At 38.6% G+C, this 19,286-nt stretch overlaps 1 protein-coding gene across 3 annotated transcripts in view; it reads left to right on the forward strand.

Moving 5' to 3' along the window:
* Nucleotides 1–19,286, forward strand: part of TTC29 (tetratricopeptide repeat domain 29) — a 360,428-nt gene that overhangs the window by 225,105 nt on the left and 116,037 nt on the right. The window lies entirely within an intron of this gene.

Raw genomic sequence — 19,286 nt, forward strand, 5'->3', positions numbered from 1 at the left:
CGGCAGCTCTCACAGCAGGCCTGCTGGAGCAGCTCTGCTCTGAGAGAAGTCCCAGGAACAGGAGCAGGAGCAGGAGCAGGTGTGCTGGTCTCCCACTGTCCTTCCACTGGATGCTGTGTGTTAGGGAAGGACCATCCAACTCCTGGTGCGATGGGGCCAGACACAATAGCAATATAACATGCCAGAGCCTTCAGCCCTATCCTGTCCACTCAACACGCATGCTTTGAGGTAGCACAGCCCCTCCCTGGCATGATCAGCAGAGGGGAAGAGGGAAAGGCATGGAAGCTTAGGTCTCTGCCTGGGGTTGCAGCCATGGGACAGAGCATACAAATAGCAAGATTTGCCACACAGGCATTCGTAGTTTGGGGTGTACCACCTCTCCCCTATCAGGAGAGAGAGACTGGGGCCAAGCCTTTGCAATAGGTCAAGATTGATTTCCTTAAAAGCATTGAGCTAAACTGGTATCCTTGGACCTTTTTAGACCTTTCTAGGAAACCAGCCTGCAGGGGTTCAGTGCTGGACAAGTTAACCCTTACCTCTTAAATCTCTAAGTTCTGCGTAAAGAAGCTGTTAGCATAAAGAGATCATGGACACAGAAGTCCTGTCCTTTAAGAGCTAGGACAAAGCTGGGGACCATGAGCAAGACTCTAAGCTTCAAAAAGAGCTCTGCTCCCATGTTTTCAAGATGTTTTCAAGAACTGATCAAAGTAGAAGAGAACCAGCAAATCAGAGAGGATCAAATCTCAGTCCTGGAAGAGCGCCTGCCAGGCACTGGAGTTGACTGAGGTGCTGTTCCTACAACTGTCCCCCAACTGTAGGCAGAAGCAGGGGATTCTGTGAGCTCCACATCATCGGTGAACAGAGCCAGGGGCAGACTGTCCACTCTACTTGCCTTTAAATACTAGGACTAAGTAGGCTGCTCCTAACTGAGGGGTGCAGGAAATATAAGGAAAACAAAGCGTCCATCTAGAAACAGCTTTCCCAGTGACTGACTCAACTCTGCAAAGGCCAAGCCCGGTGTGTGAGGGGGGTGCCACTTTCCCTGTTCATCAGTCTGGGCATTAGGCTAGTTGGAGGCACAGCCATAAACACAAGCTCTTCTTTTCTGAAACATGAAGGCCTCCTGTAATGAAGCCTCTTAGGATTGTCCCCATTCACTGCCTGATCCTCTGCTTGGTCTCCTCTCTGTCTCGACCTCAGACGTGCCAGGGACTTGGGCTCCCAGATGCGCCTCACCTGTCATTCTGTGACTCTAATTATCTGTTTGCTTGGTGGGATAAGCCTTTGACGCCCAGCCCCTGTCTCGTCATGCAGTTACACGGGCTGCCCTGCCTTGCTTTGCTTCTCCAGTATTGGTACTGATGGCTCTTAGTGACCACACTGCTAAGACAGGATAGCCGTCATATACACTGCTGGTACTTTTTGTTTCCTTATTATTTTTGTTTTTAATTAAAGTTCATTGGGGCGATAATTGTTAGTCAAGTTACATAGATTTCAGGTGTACAGTTCTGTAATACCGTATCTATATCTCACATTGTGTGTTCACCACCCAGAGTCAGTTCTCCTTCCATCACCATATATTAGACCCCGTTTACCCTCTTCTAGCGCCCCGCTCCCTGCCCCTCTTACCCTCTGGTAACTCCTAAACTATTCTATGTCTATGAGTCTATGTCTATGAGTTTTTGTTCTTTCAGTTGTTTGTCTTGTTTTTTGTTGTTGTTTTTGGTTTATATACCACATATCAATGAAATCATATAGTTCGCTACTTTTTCTGTCTGACTGGTTTCACTTAGCATTATAATTTCAATATCCATCCACATTGTCACAAATGATCCTATTTCATCTTTTCTTACCGCTGAATAGTATTCCATTGTGTATATACACCACAACTTCTTTATCCATTCCTCTATCGAAGGATATTTTGGTTGTTTCCATGTCTTGGTCACCGTAAATAAAGCTGCAATGAACATTGGAGCACACTTGTCTTTACGGATAAATGTTTTCAGACTTTTTTGGTAGGTACCCAGGAGAGGGATTGCTGGGTCATGTGGTAATTCTATTCATAATTTTTTGAGGAACCTCCACACTGCCTTCCATAACGGCTGCACCAGTCTGCATTCCCACCAACAGTGTATGAGGGTTCCTTTTTCTCCACAGCCTCTCCAACACTTGTTACTATTTGTCTTGTTGATGTTAGCCATTCTGACTGGAGTGAGGTGATATCTCATTGCGGTTTTTATTTGCATTGCTCTGATGATTAGTGATGTTGAGCATTTTTTCATATGTCTATTTGCCATTTGTATGTCCTCTTTGGAAAAATGTCTCTTCAGGTCCTCTGCCCAGTTTTTTTATTCGGTTGTTTGTTTTTTTGTTGTTGAGTTGTATGAGTTCCTTGTATATTTTGAATATTAGCCCCTTATCGGAGGCGTTGTTTGCAAAAATCTTTTCCCATTCAGTTGGTTGCCTCTTTATTTTGTCGATGCTTTTGCTGTGCAGAAGCTTTTAAGTTTGATATAGTCCCATTCATTTCTTTTAGCTTTTACTTCCCTTGCCTTTGGAGTCAAATTCATGAAATGCTCTTTGAACCCAAGGTCCGTAAGTTTAGTACCTATGTTTTCCTCTATGCAGTTTATTGTGTCAGGTTTTATTGTGTCAGGTCTTATGCTTAAGTCTTTTATCCATTTTTGAATTAATTTTGGTACACCATGACAGATAGCAGTGTAGTTTCATTCTTTTGCATGTGGCTTTCCAGTTGTCCCAGTACCATTTATTAAAGAGGCTGTTTTTTCTCCATTGTATGGTTTTTGTTTCTTTGTCAAAAATTATCTGTCCACATGGGTTTATTTCTGAGTTCTCAATTCTATTCTATTGGTCTGTGTGTCTGTTTTTTCTGCCAATACCATGCTGTTTTGATTATTGTAGCTCTGTAGTACAAGCTAAAGTCAGCGAGTGTGATACCTCCAATATTGTTCTTTTTTCTTAAGATTGCTTTGGCTATTCGGGGTCTTTTGTGGTTCCATACAAATCTGATGATTTTTTTTGTTCTATTTCTTTAAAAAATGCCATTGGGATTTTTGATGGGGATTGCATTAATTAAATGTGTATATTGTTTTGGGTAATATGGCCATTTTAACTATGTTGATTCTTCTAATCCATGAGCATGGAATGTCTTTCCATTTCTTTTGTGTCTTCTTCAATTTCTTTTTAAAAATATCATATTTTCAGCATATAAGTCTTTCACATCCTTGGTTAAGTTTATTCCTAGGTACTTTATTTTTTCGTTGCAATTGCAAAAGGAATTGTATTTTTTTAATTTCTTTTTCTGAGATTTCATTGTTAGTATATAGGAATGCAATGGACTTTTGTACGTTGATTTTGTAGCCGGCAACTTTACTGTATTTGTTTATTGTTTCTAATAGCTTTTTGGTTTAGTCTTTAGGTTTTTCTATATATAGCATCCTGTCATCTGCAAAGAGTGATAATTTAACTTCTTCATTCCCAATTTGCATGCCTTTTATTTCTTTGTCTCGCCTGATTGCTCTGGCGAGGACTTCCAACACTATGTTGAAAAGCAGAGGTGATAGGGGACAGCCCTGTCGTGCTCCTGAATGTACAGCAAAGGGCTTCAGTTTTTCACCATTAATTGTGATGTTAGCTGAGAGTTTGTAATATATGTCCTGCATTATGTTAAGTTATTTTCCTTCTATACCTTTGTTTCCTTATTTGAGAGAAAATTTCCAATCATATTTGTTATGGGTTGAACTGTGGACCCCCAAAAGTTGGGGATGGGGGGTCATGTTCAACCTCCAAGACCCATAAATGTCACTTTACTGAAACAGAGTCTTTGTAGATGATCAAGATAAGATTTTGTCATTAGGGTGAGTGCTAATCCACTAAGGCTAGTGTCCTCATAAAAAGGGGGAAATTGGGCACAGAGACAGACATGTACAAAGGGAAGATGACGTGAAAACATCGGGAGGACACCATCTACAAGCCCAGGAACACCTGAAGCTACACGAAGCTGGGAGGGAAGCACTGATACTCCCTCACAGTGCTCAGAAGGAGCCAACCTCAGCCTCTAAGAGCTGTGGAGGATAACTTCTGCTATTTACGACACCCAGTTTGTGGTACTTTGTTATGGTAGTCCCAGGAGACTAACTCGACGTTCAATATGGTTTCAGTGATTTTCCTTAACTAAAAAAAAAAAAAAAAAAAAAAAAAAAAGATATTTCATGGGAAAAAAGGAAATATAATAATATATAATAAATATAATAATATAATATAATAGTGGTGTTGACTTGACATGTTAAGAATGTAATGTTCCTTCATTTCAAACTTTGACGGATAAGACATTTATGGTGGAATGGTGATCAACTGAATACTATATAAAATAATGTAATTTTTAAACTCCTTAATATCTCATATAAACGACTTTTCCTACAGTTTTGGCTTTTTATCTTATTCCATTATAAAGATGACTTCATTGGGTGAATATTTTTATTCCGCATTTGAAATGAAGTTTATCATCACGGTATTTAGTTCTCAAAAAAAAAAGGTTAAAATACAATATCATCATCAAAGGTTTTAATATCAACAAAGATGTCACATCAACATTGATAGAAATTTCATTGTAATTTCTTATTTGTCATGGAATAACATTTGCCAGTTTATTAGAAAAACAGCCTTAATAACTACAAGAAATGCAAAGGATATATCAGTTTTTAGTGTGGTATTTTATTTTCTCTTTCATTTTATTAAAAATTAATAGAGATGTAAGCGCTGTTGAGAGGATTTAAAACCCATCAAATACACAAAATCCCAACTGAGGCGGCCTCTGGAGAAATGCGCTGATGATGTGGGATGAAGGGAAACATACTTTGCATTATGTGCCCTTTTGCACTGCTAGAATTGGTTGCCTTGTTCATGTGTCATTTTTTAATTGTGAGGAAAACTAGCTAATGTTAAAAATTCCATTGAATTAAAAGACATTGGAAAGGACAGAAGGTTTTTAGAGTTGGTAAGAAATAATGGTGATGATTAAAGAATTATTGTATTATAGATCCAATCACATTATTAATGAAGTAGAAAAGTGGGGGTAAATGTGAATTATTGATTGCTTTTCAGATAGCAAGAGAAGCTCAGATCTACAGAGGTATTAGAAATATACGACAAAAGCTTAAATAGAGATATAAATTGGAAACCTGCAAACTCATGCACAGGGGTTCAATTAGTGATAGTTGATAGACATGGAATGACTACCTTGGTTTAGATACTTAACATGGCATTTGAGCATCACGTTAGACATGAATTCTAGCAGAGGTGAAAACTGTTAGATTGGGCAAGAAACTCAGCTTCTCTTTTGACACTTCCATTTGCTAATTAACTATGTGAATCTAGGTAAGTTATGTCATCAGTGTGGAGCTCGCTTTCCTCATCGTTAAAAATAGGGAGTGCGAGCAGATGCTCTTTGATCTTAGTTCACTTCCAGATCTGATTTCTAGGCTCTTTAAATGGCTATTGAAAGGTCAGTCCTTAAAAACTCTTGTCAACTTCTTTACTTATCAGGGAAAGAAAAATGTCAGTTTATGAAAAGCACTTGAGATGGAGCCTAAAATTAACCTGTGTGTGTCAGTCCTCATCATTGAAAAAAGAAACAATCAATCCCAGCACTTCAGAGAATTGTTTGGATGATTCAGTGAGATAAGTGCAGTGCCGGGTACCCTGCTCAGCCGGTGTGTAGACCAGTGTATGTGCTGCTTTCAGTGTTCATGTTCCCTTGTCCCTCCCAAAGTGTGTGTATCCCTTAAAGTAGGTAGGAAGTGTTACGATGCTGTTAAAGCTCGGTACCAGGTCGACAGACAATTCCAGCAAACCCCAAATTAAAACTGGGGCGCACCCGAGGGGAGGCCAGCACAGGAAGCCGGGAGCTATAGTGAGAAGGTCAGTTGGGGAGCCGCTTGACGCCTCCAGCTCGGGGCTGCTGCTTGTCCTTCCCTTCGCATTGCCCTTCGTTTCATCCCTCTTCCCTTGAGCTCCTGACATTCCATCTCAGTCCCCTCATCCTCTCCACTGCTGAGGCCCTCCAAGCTCTCCCTGTATGTCTACCTAGAGGATGCAATTTAGGAAAAATTCTTTGTAAACTCTTCTTCTTTGGGCTTGTGTTTTTGATTCAAAAGCAAAACCCACCTGCTCCACTTTTGTTGAGGACGTCCATATCTTTTTCCTCCGAACATTAAGCATATATGGAGACAAGCCTTGCTCCATAGATAATGTCCCTGTTGCCTTTCCAAGTGGTAAGATCATGTGTGAGTGTGCAGTAGGTACTCAGCAGGTACGGAGTCTCGTGGTTCCAAGAGCTTCGAGGCGTTTTCTGCTCCTCCCTGTTGTTCCCCTTGGAAGCTGGGCTACTGCACACAAATGAGGCCACACTTTGAAGGGGAGCAGCGTGGGTAGGGAATATAAGAAGAGGAGAATTGCTCTCTGGTGATTAATTTTTCACACGTGTTCATGATTCCTAAAAGTTGATGTTCAAGAAGAGATGTCATAAGGGTGGCACTAAGGGTCAGGAACAACTCCTTTCTATGGAATAGCAGGTAAAAATGGGTTTAGTAAATTGTGAACCTGTTCTCAATTATTTAAAACTCAGTTGGAAATTTATGTTGTTCAATTCTTTTAGATGAGTGAATTTTAGAGCCAAGTTGGATCTTAGATGTCATCTAGTCCAGGCCCTAATTTACTAGATGAGGAAGCTGAAACAGTAATTAAACGCTTTTGCCATGGCTGCAGTTTATTAGTACATAGTAGGCACAAGACTTGGATCCAGAGCTCCATATCAGCTCCCTTCTCCCTCTGTCATGGTCAAGGAAAATACACACAAACTATATACGTGTATGGTTCTGCAAACTGATTTCACAGTAACATTTAGATAGACTTAAAACAAATCAGATGTATCTACAATTTACATCATGGCAGTCACCCATAGGCTCATTATATAATACTTGAAGTGCTTTTTCTCAATCGTGAGGTAGGTGATATTACTCCCCCTTTCAGATTTGCGGAAAGTAGGATTTTGAGAGCTTCCGTGATCACTAAAGCATGTCAGAACCAAGACTGGACCCTGTGTCTTCAGATCTTAGGCTCAGTGTTCTACCCACTACCTGACGCCACTGCCTTACAGCAAAGTTTGCTCAGCAGAGATCTCACAAAGTTGCCCTTCTGGGTTTATTTTTCCTTGATTTATTTTTATTAAAATTATGATTTAAAAAAAGCCTCTGAAATAAAATTAGCCCTGACAAAATTATTTTAGAAAAAATAAAAATAAATTGTGTCTCCTTTTTTATGTCCTCTGTCACTTTCCAAGTAGTCCAGCCTTTTGCCTTCATGTTCCTTTCCCCAGCCCTCCCCCACCCAAGATTCCCGTCGGTGTTCAGTGAGATTGTCATTGCATCAGTGGGTACTAGCGACATGACCCCCTCATGACTTCATCTCCACTACCATTTCAGTGCAACCAGATTATGCATATAAAGGATGGTTTGCTAAGAAAACTAAATCCACGAAGGCTAATATAGTATAAAGGACCCTCCAAATATAGAAAGCAAAATGGAAGAGAAAATTAGCAAACTGAGTGAGGGGGAACAGGCAGGTTTATGTGCTTTCTAAGGCTTTTTGTCACATGTTGAAATCCCTGTGTGAGTTGGACCACTCAATAATCGTGGGTGGGATAACCTAGAATGGGGGAACTAGAAACAGGAGAAGACTGGGGAGGTGGTAAGACTGGTGAGGAGAGTGGGCTAGTGTGTGGGCTGAATAGATGGAAAGGAAGAATGACTTGCAGACATTACAGCAGAAGAAAAATATTGCTGTATGACAAGGGGGTGGAGAAAGGAGAAAAAAATAACGTTATATGCAGAATATATAACAAAGAATGAGTAGCTGTATTCTATGCAAAGTATACATCAATTGGTAACGTTAGGATGACTGTAATTTAATGGAAAAAGGACGCAAAGAGACAAGTTGCCAAAGAGGAACTATGATATGTGATGAATATATAGGAAAATAGCCAACTTCTCTAAAAATCTGTTTAAATGATTGTGAAATACCATGGAATGCTATTAAAATACGAAAAGGAAACAATCATGGTTCCTTAAAATAACACTTATGTATATTGCTGGTGATTATTTTAATCATTTAAATGGTTTTGGAAAGAAATGGCAATGCATAGCAACCATAAATTTTTCTGTATATCTTTATCAATTTCCCTTCTAGAAATATGGAAAATGTTCTAACAAAATAATTTAGATAAAAAGAAAAAATATATTAATCTCTTTACAACTGTGTAACTATTATGCATGGATATAGAAAGGGAGTAGAATGATACTTGACCAATATTTTAAAGTAATTTGTAAGATTTTCCCCCATTCTGCCTCATTCATGCTGGTATAATATTTTTGCCCTTAAAAGAAACAAACTGTATATGGCATTATACTTTTGCTACATATCCCGTTTGCATTTTATTTAATTTTCAAAATTCTTCTGTATTTTTGGTCATTGTTAGGGTGCTCCTCGGGTTTGCCTGGGGCTGAAGGAGTTCTCAAGACTCATGAATTTGGCTGTTTGAAGCAGAAAAGTTCCCAGCAAACCTGGATAAATTGGTCACCCTAACTATAGTGAACTTTAACATTTTCTTTTGACTTTCTTTTTTTCTTAAAGTTTATTGGGTTGACAATTGTTAGTAAAGTTACATAGGTTTCAGGTATACAATTCTGTAATACATCATCTATATATTCCATTGTGTGCTCACCACCCAGAGTCAGTTCTCTTTCCATCACCGTATATTTGATCCCCTTTACCCTCATCTACCACCTCCCTCCCCACTTACCCTCTGGTAACCACTGAACTATTGTCTGTGTCTATGAGTTTTTCTTCCTTTGTTTGTTTGTCTTGTTCCTTTGTTGTTTTCAGTTTTGTATCCCACGTATCAGTGAAATCATATGGTTCTCGACTTTTTGGGTCTAACTTATTTTGATTAGCCTAATAATCTCAAATTCCATCCACAATGTCGCAAATGGCACTAATTTCAAAATCTTTTCTTAGGGCAGAATAACATCCCATTGTGTATATATACCACATCTTCTTCATCCAACCGTCTATGGAAGGACACTTTGGTTGTTTCCATGTCTTGGCCATTGTAAATAAAGCTGCAGTGACCTTGGGAGTACATAGCAATCCCTCTCCTGGGTGTCCACCTCCCAAAAAATCTGAAAACTTTTATTCTTTTGACTTTCTAAACCTTGTATTTTATTCATGCACCAAACAATGGTGAGACAATAACATATTTATTATTTGATATTAGTAGATTTTGACAAGCACAGTATGGTTATTTTTGGTTTAAAATGGCTCTTATTTTCTATATAAGTTGCTATTACATTTTAAAATTTGTAACAACGAAGGCCTTCATTACATGCAGAATGTTACAAGAGAAAATAGCGCTGGATCTGACAAAGGGCAGCTCATTCAATGTTTATCCTTGAACATAGATTCGCTGGTGGGCACTGTGGATAGTTTGAGGGGACGAAAAACAACTCCAACAAAACCTCCCAATTGTTGCTGCTGAATCACGACCCAAACTCTCTTTCCTGCCAGGGTTTTTAAATCCTAGTGTCCTTTCCTTGCCTTCTCACACCTCTAGTACAACGGTGCGAGTTCATGGGGAACATTGTTTTCCTCCGAATAGTTAAAAAATAAATTCTACTTGTTCCTTTCCCCCCACTTTTAAACTGCTTCTAAATTTGCATCTTAAAAGTCCCTTTGGAAGGAACTTTTCCAAAAAGATTCTCTGGAAGAGCAAACACGTTACTCCATTCAGGTTTTTTAGTAACAATATGAAATAAAGGCAATCCAAAAAGTGTCTAAGTAAGAACCTTGGTTACTCGAACATACCCACCCGTCACTGAGGCTCATGGGCTAACAAGTTGCAGGCCTTTTGAAAGCATCTCCCCTTTAATCTCTGAGTGATTGCCAGGCTTCTTACTTCCAGCATTTCATTTTCGGAATAAATTCCAAGAATGGATTTAGAAAGTGGGCACTAGTACACATTCCCTAAGGTGCATCTGACTAGATTAGTATTAGAAACTGATCACTTTATATTTGAATAAAAGTGAATTTAATATTAGAAAGTTTTTTTCATACGTTAAGCAAATTAGCGTTGCTTCTTCCGTATGATTTGTCACTTTTTGGGGCATGTCAGTTTATTCTCTGTCTACTATGTGTACATGTTCCTAAGACCTTATAGTATTTAATCAAGAGATCTTTTTAAAGTATTCATAGCCACAAGAAAATTATTCCATGTTTGATCTGTGTTAAAGAATCAAAGTCCAAGATCTTTGAATGGAACTTAGAATAAAAATGTAATTAGGTTACATCCCTAAAGTCTGATATATCTTTAAACAAGACTGCAAATGAAACTTTATTAGAGCTTCAAATGAATTATTCCATTGCCTTTTTTCTAAAATTCATTTTCTTCCCCTTCTCTTTCATGTCTGTGTTACCGACATAGCTGCTTGTATTTTACCTGTCTTTTTCAGGGTGTTTTAATTATTTACTGCTTAATGAGCCGTCCAGAGGAAGCCTCATTCAGAGGTGCCTGCCTGCTCTGCAGCAGGGTTTTCTTTTTCAAAGCTTTGCAAGGAGGTTTGGAATATCTGCACTGAGCTTAGATTCTTGGCACATTGAATACACTGCCCTGGAGGCAGTATTTCTTCTGATTCTCTGAGAAGAGGCACTGCCCCAGAAATTTCTGTTCAGTGGTACCACTGACCAAGAGTAAAGGGTGTTGGGTGAAGTGTACTCTTTCTAACTAATGCCTCGAATGGCTCTTCATTTGAATGAGTGACACTGCTTCATAATATTTAGGTGTTAAAAGCATTCCATATAACAGGTCCATCCAGATTTGCTCCAAATGGCAAAGCTGGGAAAATAATAGAGGCATGTCGTGAACAGTGATTGAATGGGTGCAAAGCCCCAGGCAATCTGCAGGCGGTGCTGACACGCAGTTGTTTTAACACCCCTTGCAACCACACCCAGAACTTGGGATTGTTATCCTTGTTTCAGAGCCCTTCAAGAGAGGTTGCGAATGGCCCATTCACATCATGATGTTGAGGTTTGAATCCTGGCCTCCGCCTTTAAGTCAGACATTGGACACAGTTTCTAAAAGAGGGTCTCCTTAAGGACGTAAATCCCCACGGTTTGGGGGCATCAACTGTGCCACTTTCTGAGTGTGTAAATTTAGGCCAGAGAACCCCTGAGCTTCATTTGCTCATCTCTACAAGGTTGATACTAACAAATACACCTGGGTTGCCGGAAAATGTATGGACATGACTTGTGTTCATCTTTCGTTATCGTTATATATTGAGTATTACAATTTTAATACAGTTTTTTTTTTTTCCTTTCTTAAAATGTGTATTCATTTTTTTGGCCCCCTCTGTATGTATCAGCTACTGTTGTGCTTGGCATGTGGTAAGTGCTCAACTAACATTATTTTCTTCCTCCAGACCCACTTTAATATGTTATTTTCAGTTCATGAGCTTTTTCTAATAGCCAAATTAGTGCATGCTTATTGTCATTCAAAACCACGCTATATAGGGGAAAGTTAAAACTCACCTCACTCACTCCACCTTCTATCAGTTAATCAATACTGACAATCTGGTTGATATGCTTCCAAACCTTTCTCTTTGCTCCTATAAACATATACACATAATCAAAATGTGGTTTATTTAAAATCACAAGCAATCTGTAATTCAAGTAAGAATTACATTATTGATTAAATCCAGAGCAATATAATTCGTTAGTTGATTTAATGTCAATATTGACTTTATTTCTCCTCAGACTTTTATACTTTTCAACACTTTTTACTTAGTGGTTTAAGATGAGGTGGACACCATCCAAGTAAAACAATTTATTATGTGAGGGAAACAGTGCACCCTATTAGCTTTACAAGGTTTATAATGGCTAGTATTATTTTCCTATTGTTTATACATTATATAAGAGTCTTACATTTTTAAAAAGTGAGTAATTTCAGTAATTCCAATTATAAACATTGAAAAGCAAAGCTACCTGAGGCTTAATTCTTAGAAGTTACAAAACTTGGATAGAAACCAACTGTCTGAGGTTTATTAGAACAAAGAACAGTCAAGCTTATACACCATTTCCATCACTGGGCACAATTCAGCTAAAGTCACAATCAACAATTAATAGCAATTCCTCCAGAACATTTTAGAGATCCAGGCAAATCTTCTGGATTTCAAAAATTGACTTACTGGCATTGCCAACATCAGTAAGAGAGCCCTTGGTGGGTTTCTCCCACACCTGTCTTCCTGGGATCCTTTTCATTGTCTGGTTTAGTGACCCGTACTCTTTAACGGGAGTGTGGTAGCATTCCTGTAATGTCCGTCTGAAATCTTTGCTCAGAATGATAAGGAAAGGATTTTGTTTTTTAAATAGCATCTTAAATTTATTCTAAGTATCCCAAAGTAGCTACAAAAGTTATGGGCACATTTCCTTCCCGGTTTACTAGGGATGCTATTGAGTTATAGAACAACATCTTTGTTTTCCAGCATTCCATTTTGCAATGGTGTGCAATAGGTTATGGTCCAGAACAAATCTCCTCTGACAAAAGAGAAACCCTTGAAAGTGATAGTTTGCAGTGGGAAGTGTGGCAGGCCCTTTACTATTTCTGCATGCCTAGTGCCGTTATAATTATCACAATTGAACGTGCAAAACCTAAAGATAATATAAATTGTTCACGCAGTTAAACTGCAATGGAAAGCAGTGTTTTTCATTTTTACAAAGGGTGATAACATTTTTCTCTTTTTGCTACTGTTCAGTATTGCTTCTAGCAGATTTTATGTCTACATTGTACAGACTAGTAACTTAACGCCAAAGATGTCCAGTGGCTCCAGATTAAAACGTAATATACTGTATATAAAGCTTTATTGTTCCTTTAGGTTGTTGTTTTAAACTACAGTGGAATGTCTCCCTAAATTCCTCAACAAACATGCACAATTTAAAACTTAATATGCTTAAGACTTACATCGGTGCTGCTGAAGAAAAGGGCCTTATGGACCTGTCAAATTATCTTCGTGCAATTATTTCTGTGGCATTATTTTTACAGGCAAATGTACAAGTTGATAGAAAAGGAAATAATTAGCTACTCTCAGAACTGCTGATGCATGGAGCTACAGCAGGCCAGTCTGTGCATCTTGGAGATTGTGACATTTTAAATTACCTGAACGATACCAGGAGCCATCTTTGGACATAATTAACACCTTGCCTAATGAATGTCAGGTCTAGACAGAATCACGCTTTATTTATAAAATATTATTTGTTTCAAACTTGCTTTCACCCTTATTGTACTGCAAACTTTAGATTTGCGTGCTGTTTTCTTAAGTGGAGCAACTTCTTTTTTTTTTCTCTTCTCCTTTTCCCTCCCCCTTCAAGTAATCAATGCACTGCTGAATGAGTTCATTTTAATGCACTCAATCATGCCTCTAATGTTCATAGCTTACGGGCGCAAGCATCAGTAATGCAGGAATGTTATATGGCTTTAGTTTGGGCCATTTCATAAAATATTCATGGAATCAAAAATGTGCATCAAAATAGCGGCTGGGAGAATTACATTTATGTTCCTGCTTTTATGGCAGCTTCACCATTTAAACCCATTTGTGTTAATATCTAGTCAATCTTCCTCCTTTAAAAAAAAAAAAAACTAAAATGGGAGAGATCATATACATTCTCCTTTGCTTAATATTTGTCCTAGACATCTGCTGTGATACAACAAATATCTATAAACTTTCAGAGATGTTGTGCAGGCAAGAGGGGCAAGCAACAATTTGGATAATACCCAAATATATAAAATCTTATTTTCTCTGAGGAGTGTTTGTCTTAACATCCTACCAAGCAATTTTGCAGTTTACAGCATTGTTTGGGTTTTGTTTGTATTTTTAAATAAATGGATGGATTTCGTGTCTTGTGTGGGCTTTAGGTAAAGTGAGGCTCCTTTCTAGTAGTCTTATTTTAAAAGTGCCCTTTTCTTCCTGTGAACAACTATAAATTGTCACCCCAATAAATTTTAATAAAAAAAACTATAAATACACAGCAACCTTTTTATTGTTTTTGTAGATGTCATGTAATTGTTTAAAACACACACACACACACACACACACACACACACACACACACAGAGAACCTGAGGCTTAGGCTACTTGTATCCATACCTGGGTCATCTTGTTTTACACAGTCGTTCACGGTGTGCCGCCTAAGATGTGATTTCTGATACTACCTCATATTACTGAGGTGCATTGATTACTGAGGGTATTGGTGGCAGGCCAATTCCTGTCCCTCCGACAAAGCATTTTGGCTCCATCTTCTTCTCTGAGTCACTTGAAATGTTAGTGGACTCTGGATTTTTGCCGAGCATAGAGCCATGCCTTCCAAGCACATAGGTGAGCAATAGCACATCTTCCTTATCATGGTTACTCTTGTGCTCCTTGTTACTCAGAGTGATGGTGAAGATTTGCTGGTAATTCCTGGTGCAACACAATAGAGCTCATATCCCCTCAGGAGATCTTCAGCATCTATGAATACTCCCAAGGGCTTCTCTTTTCTGTCCTTTTTTCAGTTAACTTTTATGTTTGTGATACCTTGATGCAATCATTCTTCTCTCTGCCCTCCTCCTCAATGGGAAATAATGTTTGCACTTAATAATTCCAGAAAAAAAACAGTTATCTACTTACTTGTCTTTCAATGAGATTGATGGTAGGATCCGGAAACCTTTCCTGGTTCTGATCTATTAAAGTGTATTTGGTTACAAAGGGTAGATTTTTTATGAACACTTGGAAGAGATTATAAAGGGTTGTTGAGTTGAATTGGAAAATCTGGTTCATGATATTCATTTATATTTACATTTAGCTTTGTCAAACAGCAGTGATAACCTATTGTGATATATCTCACAGGCATATTCAATTTAAAACCAGGATGCATTATGTTTTAATAAATATCTAGTCTTAATATGTCTTTACTCAGAAAGTAATAAAATCTTTAAAATCCTATTCACAGTTGGAAATATAAATTGGATGAAAATCATATCGTTATTAATCATGCTTAAACACAGCTACATACTTATTATAAATTACTATGCTCCCTTTATAGAATGGACATATATTTTGATATTTTTAAGACAAACATTATACTATTTTATAATATGTACTTTCCAATTCTGACCAGCCTTTAGAAATTGCAGCCAAATTGTTTCTGTGCTTGTGGTCATTTGTATCAAATCCTTGCTGGTTTATTTACCAACCTTTTTACCTCCAAACAATTTTGTAAATGAATCCCTCCATCTGAGAAGGACTGGAAAGCCCTACTTCACTCTGTGTAGGCACCTTGGTCTAAAATAGTGCTGCTCAGAATCCCCAGTGGCCTCACCTGCGGCCAAGCAGTTAAGGACGGGGAAGTGAAAACAGGAAGAGCTAGATATGGTCACAGGTGACTAAATGTGGAGCATCTGAGGAATTCCAGGTGCCCTCACAGATGCCACCACGTGGTTCGGGGGAAGCAGGGAATTTAGATGCGGGCTGCATAGCTGGTTGTCTATCAGACTCCTTCAGAGAGGCCCATCGGAAACGCACCAGGACTGTTATCTGTGCTTTTATGTTAGAGGCTACCTGTGATCGCTTGAGTAGTCACAGAGACTAGAAATTGCATAATTTAAGCACTACTGTAACTTGAGAGACTTATGTCTAGAGAATGTCACTGACTCCATCTAAAATTCCCGACTCTTGGTTTGTTGGCCAGTACCTGATGCGGTGGAACAAAGCTGTATGGGTTTTCAGTGATCTGAGGTTTAAGTCCTCAACCTCACTTTTTAGCTATTTGACTCATTTAACCTTTGTGACCCTCAGCTTCCTCTTTAGTGTAAAAGTCATACAAGGTGTGACCAATAAATACAGTGAATGCTGCTGCCGAGTGCCCTCCAACAGAACGGCAGGGATCTTCAATACGGGTAGTGGCGCGTGAAACCTTAGTAACAGTGTGTGACAAGTTTCACCTTGTTTGGTGCAGTCAGTCAGTTGAGAGAAGGTGTATTTTAAAGTGTGTCTTAAATCATCCTCCATCATAACAATGCTCTGTGTCACATACCGCTACCGGTATATGGCTATTTCTGTCAAATAAAAATATTACGATGTGTCCTCCTCCACCTTATTCACCAGATCTGTCACCATGTGACTTCTGGCTCTTCCCTCAAGTCAAAATGATTCAGGACATGGAGGCAGCCACAACAGCGCAACTAAAGATACTCACGAAAGAGGACTTCCAGAACTGCTTCAGATAGTGGCAAGAACGATGGAATAAGTGTGTTCGAAGCAAGGGGGAGTATTTTGAAGGGGATTAATGGCAATGTGTCTTTTACTATAATAATTTTTTTAATTTAAATATTCACCATATTTTTAGATCACACCTTTCACTCTACCAGTTTTTTGAAAGTTAAATTAGATAATGTATATGGAAAAAACCTTGCATTTTGACTAGCACCAAGTAAAGAATAATTCCCTGTTTTTTCTTAACCTGGGCATCTTGGACCATGATCCTTCCTCAGAACAAACCTCAAGTAGACCCTTCTAAGAACTGAAACTTGGCCAATAATCATGAGCTAAGTGTACACTGATACTAGCCCAAAGGCTCTAGCAAAACTCAAACTCAACCAGAAAAACACTATTTCCCAATCACTCCAGGGCCACCTCCTGTAGTAACCAACTGACACCAAAGTTCCAGGAACTTCCTGTCGTTCCCGCTTAGACAGCCTGTCCAGTTTGTCTAATGGCATCAGCAACACAGGGGGCAGTCTGGCTTATGTGGAACACAAAGACACAGTCCCCATGTTTTCTTCATTCTTCCCCAACTTCACACCGCTCCCCCTTTCCTCCATCTGTCATTTTCCCACTATTTATCTTTCCGTCCCCTCTCCCCCTCCCCTTTCTGCCCCCAGGTAGATCAAATCTTGGACACGCTATCTGTTCTTATATTTTATTTACCTCATTATGCCTCATTTGCATCTCATTGTAATTAGTTGGGTTATTCAGACCTTCATCTCCTGGCTGTCCTCCTGGAAGTCTTAGTAAACCTGTTATTCTAATAACACACCTTTGGATCCTCTTTCCTTGTGATTACTGTGTGTGGCCACTAATGCCATTAGCTCCTACTTAGCCTCCTTACATCCCCAATTTTTTCTGGAACTATCTGAACACACAACTCCCTGTAGCCACCCTTTCCTATTCACATGGCCGAAGAGAAATATGTATCTGTACTTTATGAATAGATGGATGCTGGATAGGAGAAAAAAGAACTCTTGTATACATCTGCCCAGGGATGCAGAGCTATACTTTACAGGCAGAAATATAGTTAATAGAGGAAACATAACACACATATATGTCAATGCTCCATTCGAGTTTTTTTAAAAAATGAGGGTCCTGGGTATTTGGAGAAAGGTGTTTCTGGTGAGAGGTGCTATCAGACAGAGATGACAAACTATGCCTTCTTTTGGGAGGTAAAGAAAAATTGTCAGTTAAACGTAAAGATAGATTAGAGCAGTGAACTTCAACCTTGTGTATTTGTATCAAAATGAAAAAGGATTGGGCATTATTTTTAAAATAGCTTCTGTTGTATATTTTTTTATTACCAAATGAACATATTTTGATGATAAGAACATTGGAAAATGCCAATAATCCGAAAGTAAAACAGAAAAGAAACCATCCATCACCCATATATCACTGATAATGTTTTGTAGTTGTATTCCGATGTTTTCCAATATTTTACTTTATTATAAACACCAGTCCATGTAATGAAATATTCTTAGGTAATGTCGTATTTATGGCTTGTAGTCTTTCATCATGTGAAAATTTCATAGTACAAATTTATAAACATCTCGGCAGTACTCATTCCCCTCTCTGTATGTATCTTTGCTGATATGCCCTCCTTCTGCACGTGCAGCGTGTCTTTAATGAATTTTTGTGCAGATTATTTGCTGAGTATCCACCTCTGCTGTGTTTCTGTGTGAATAGTATTCTACTTTATGTGTCTATTCTTTTCTACAGTGCAAAAGTAGGGGGAAATTATATGCAGTAGTCATGGCAGTGGCTGTACTATGTGGTAATAGCCAACGAACCCTATTTGAGGATATACTGAGACTGATATGACCTATAGAGGTTAATTTCATCAGCTATTATAATATTATTATAAGGACTCAGTTATCTTTTTCTGCAGGAAGAGTAAGTTGTACGTAAAGAAACAAAAAATGAGTGGCTGTATTTCAATTGACCTGTTGGATATTTTTAAATGATTATCACTGTGCCAACTGATAAGAATAGCTATGTTTATTGAGCACATACTCTGCATCAGGTACTGAATGTGCGTTAATTTATTTTTCACAATAACCCCTTGAATAGTTACACTATAATCCTATTTTGCAGAATAATCAAACTCAGCCACAGAGTTTAATGAATTAATCAGCCTAAGGCTCAACAGCAAAAAAGAGTAAAGGCTGTCTTCTTGGAGCCTTCACTTGTTCTTAACCACTTGTGTCGGAATGCCTGGATGTCAGTGCTTTGCCAGTTAATTCCAGTTAGGTTGCTTTAATACCATAAAAGAGTATTGACATTACAGGCTTCTGTGAGCGTGTCCACAAGGCAATGCACAGCATGGACCTGCAAACGACGCTTCCTGAAGTGGGCTTGCTCACGTGTCAAGGAACGAAATGACTTAAAGCTAACTTAGAGTTTGGCTTTGAGAAGATGTATTTTGGACTATAGCATAAAAATGTAATCAAGAAAGGCAATTAAGTTACTTTCTAATGACTCAAAACTCAGCAGAGTATATAAATACCTGCTTGGAAAAGTCAGTCAAACTTTGAGTAGTCTAAAGATCCGCAATGTTTGAATCTGAACTTTGGAACTGAGGCATTCTTTCCCAAGATACCCGAATTCTTCCTGACAGTAGAGAATGCTGTCTGTGGGGAAATCAGGGCAGGACAGTGAGGAACAGTGGCCCTGGAATCAGACAGCCTGGCTCTCCTAAGCCACTGGACGTGCAATCTTGGGTAAAATCTTTACCCTCTCTTTCTCTTCTGTAAAATGGAATCATAACAATCCCTATTCCACAGGACTCTCTTAAAGATTAAATGAGAAATGAATATAAAGCACACAGCACAGTACCTTGCATATGTAATGTTAAATGTG

The sequence above is a fragment of the Rhinolophus sinicus genome, linkage group LG07 (genome assembly GCF_036562045.2).
Source record: "Rhinolophus sinicus isolate RSC01 linkage group LG07, ASM3656204v1, whole genome shotgun sequence".
Taxonomy (NCBI): Eukaryota; Metazoa; Chordata; class Mammalia; order Chiroptera; family Rhinolophidae; genus Rhinolophus; species Rhinolophus sinicus.